Source organism: Miscanthus floridulus, chromosome 4 (genome assembly GCF_019320115.1).
Source record: "Miscanthus floridulus cultivar M001 chromosome 4, ASM1932011v1, whole genome shotgun sequence".
Lineage (NCBI taxonomy): Eukaryota > Viridiplantae > Streptophyta > Magnoliopsida > Poales > Poaceae > Miscanthus > Miscanthus floridulus.
In genome coordinates this window covers 70,374,511-70,377,615 of record NC_089583.1, presented here as the reverse complement: position 1 = coordinate 70,377,615, position 3,105 = coordinate 70,374,511, and the positions used below count along the sequence as shown (strand labels likewise).

At 44.4% G+C, this 3,105-nt stretch overlaps 1 long non-coding RNA gene across 1 annotated transcript; it reads right to left on the bottom strand.

Annotated features, from left to right (window-relative positions):
* Positions 1 to 820: 820 nt before the first annotated feature.
* LOC136552990 (uncharacterized) lies at positions 821 to 2,736 on the bottom strand. The gene is made up of 3 exons (XR_010782904.1): positions 2,635 to 2,736; positions 2,461 to 2,529; positions 821 to 873 (listed from the first exon to the last, which is right to left on the bottom strand). It is a non-coding gene; the product is annotated as an uncharacterized lncRNA (long non-coding RNA).
* Positions 2,737 to 3,105: the final 369 nt, after the last annotated feature.

Here is a 3,105-nt window from a genome sequence, read left to right as displayed (position 1 = left end):
TCCCAAGATTCAGAGAGACTAGGGAGAAAGATAAGCCTTATCTTCAAGTCTTCATGCTCCCTTGTTTCAAGATTTATGAGAGATGGCAAGGATGATAGATATCAACATGGTTTGTAGGGGATGCTACCCCACTTAACAAGAGTTTTGCTCACTTTGAAACTTTATCTTTGGGGCCTCCTTTGCAACACATAGATTGAGACAACACATAAGCAACACACCAAGCAACACAAGCATGCATCACAACATCAGCACTAGGCGTGCTTCTGTTCAACTGGTGGTCATCCTAAAAGGTGAATTAGAGATGATAAAAGGCCATTGAGCATTTGGAACAAGGTGAGATCACAAAATTTTAGTAAAACAATTGAAACAAAAAGATCAAGGAGGTAAGCATAAATAGCTCAAAGGAAGCTATCAAGAAGAGGAGACAATATGACAAGGATGGGAAATAGTCTAATCAATGAGCCAAGGAGGTGAAAAAGAGTTTTATAACAAAATAAGCTTTGCAAATTGACTAGTGCTAACTATGCATACGTCCTACAATCAACACAGCTTTGATATCAATTTATCACACCCAGTTTTAAAAACAAAACTAAGTATCAACTATATATGTGTTTAGGAAGTCAAATCACACATATAGAGACAAATTACAGTAGTATCAAAAGTAGTGCTTTATTACATAACGAATAACAATATAACATTATCGCTTACATAGAGACAAATCTTGCATCAAAGTAGCAGAATCATAATCATATATTCTAATCTTCAAGCGAAGCCTCCAAACACCATAGGGACGGTTGACTGGGGGTACATACGCCTAGCACTTCTCAGAAAACTCACTACCTCCACCTTCTATTACCCATCCAGGATTTTTATCTAAGTAATAAAAATAAACAAGCATAAGTACATCTTGTACTTAACAAAAATAGCATGGGGTTCATGAAGCTCAAAAGAGACGACACTGGTTTACTGTGGTTCGTATTTTAATAAGTCATGATTTTAACACTAAATTAGCATATAGTTGTGCTTAAGCCACAATTAAACCACATGATATAAAAGCAACATTTTATCTCATGATTAATCAATAACATCAATGATTTCACTATTCTGTGAGTCTTTTAGGCCGCTCATGATCGTGAGCATGGCTGTTATAATAGTTTTATACTATGCAGAGGTTGTATACTTTCACCGTGAGCCATGATTTACCCTTTCGCCCGAGGTAGCTAATCTCTTGACCCACTACCAAGGAAGATCAGCAGGGTTCACTATGAAGCCTTTCAAGGGTTTTCCTAAAAAATTAGTAGCCGCTAGGTTTCCAATCGGCAAGCAGATGTAGAGCTCCCATTCTAGATGGCACATTCAACGTAGGCTATACACATAAGGACAGAGGCCACACTATACCCGACTCGGCAAGCCCCTTTTATGCCCTTTCGGGTAGCCACTAACAAGCTAGAAAAGGTCTCTCTACTTAACTAAAGCCAGAGCCATGTGTCACTCCCGGTTGTACTATAAGTCATAGCTTTTGCCGACAGATAAGTCCTTAGGGAGGGCCAAGAGCATCATGTAAAAAGCCAAGAGCTCTCTCACCCTATAATCAAGTTGCTAAAAAGCAAGTTTAACTCCTGGTTGCATAGAAGCATTAGTCATTATTCAGATCATGTGTAATTAACTTGAGCGCTAGCAAACTACCCATATGCAAGTATATCCCATCGGTAACAAGGAACAAGATAACAATTAACTAGGATGTCTTACGGGTAACAAATTAGACACATGCATATGACTAAATAATTAATGGTGAATAGGACATCAAGGAAGATCCTATGCTATACTTGCCTTGTTCAAAGTTATCCTGATGATCCTACTCGTCAAAGTTCTCCTGGTCACCAACGTAGTGCTCACCGTCTACACTCGATCAACACAGCAACATACAAGCATCTAGAGGCAATCATGCATAGAAAACAAAGGCTATAGATTAGAATAGTACACCAACAGTGGAAAAAGATGTTTAAAAACCTTATGTATCTAATCTACATGTTGCTACAATCACATAGACGTAAATTGCATTCAAATCAGACCTAAAACAGAGAAGGTACGATGAAAATGGGCTCTAGATGGCAGTTCTGTAAATAACACGAACTAATTTATGAATTAAAATAAATCGGCAATCTGTATTTATCAATCTAAGCAGGACTGCGGGAAGAAATATAAATAAACCTAGGGTCTCTTTAACAAGATTGCCGACGAAGGGGTCTCGGCTGATCTGAGCCACTGGATCGGAAATGGACGGCTCAGATTAAATGAAACACAGGGAGATGGGAAGTAGCCTGCCGGAACAGTGTCTCCGGCGCGGTGCCAGCCATTGACAGCGGCGAGGAACTCGCCGGCGAGAGTGGAGATGGCCCTAGAGACAACGATTCCACCTGGTAAATACACGGGGAAAAAGAGGAGTGAATGGGGTCTCACCGTAGACGAAAACGAGGGTGAAGACGGGTCGGCGACGGCTTGCAGCTCGGTACGGCGGTGATCCAGTTCCTGCAAGGTCCGGCGACAATTAGCGAGCGAGCGAGAGCAAGAAAGAAAGAAATAAAAGCTCCGCAGCCTTGCTCACGGCACGGAGAGTCTCGGTGGTGTGCTTACGACAGTGTTGGAACGGTGGAACGGCGGGCAAGCTAGGGTTGCGGGCTCGGTTTTGGGAGATGGCGGCTTGTAGATCGGAAAAGGAAACACGGAGGGAGGGAGGGCAGCTTATATATAGAGGCCTGGGCGTGCACTCCACACGGAAATCACCGTGGAAAACGGGCTCGGGTCGCGGATTTTTTCCCCCATGCGGAAACCGGCTCGGGCACGGGGAGGAAGGTTGGGGATGACACTGTAGTGCGGGTCCCGTATGACAGTGAGAGAAAGCGGGGATGGCTGGTCAGCGAGCCTGAGCAAGGAGTGGGAGCGCACTACTGCTGCGGCTTGGCCACTGGGCCGGTGGGATGAAGAGCAGAGCGGGCCGTCAGCCAGCAGAGAGGGAAAGGCAGAGTCCGCGCTGGCTGGGCTGCTGGGCCGGCGGGTGTGCGCTGCGCAGAGATGGGCCAGCATCGGGGAAACAGGCTAGCGGCC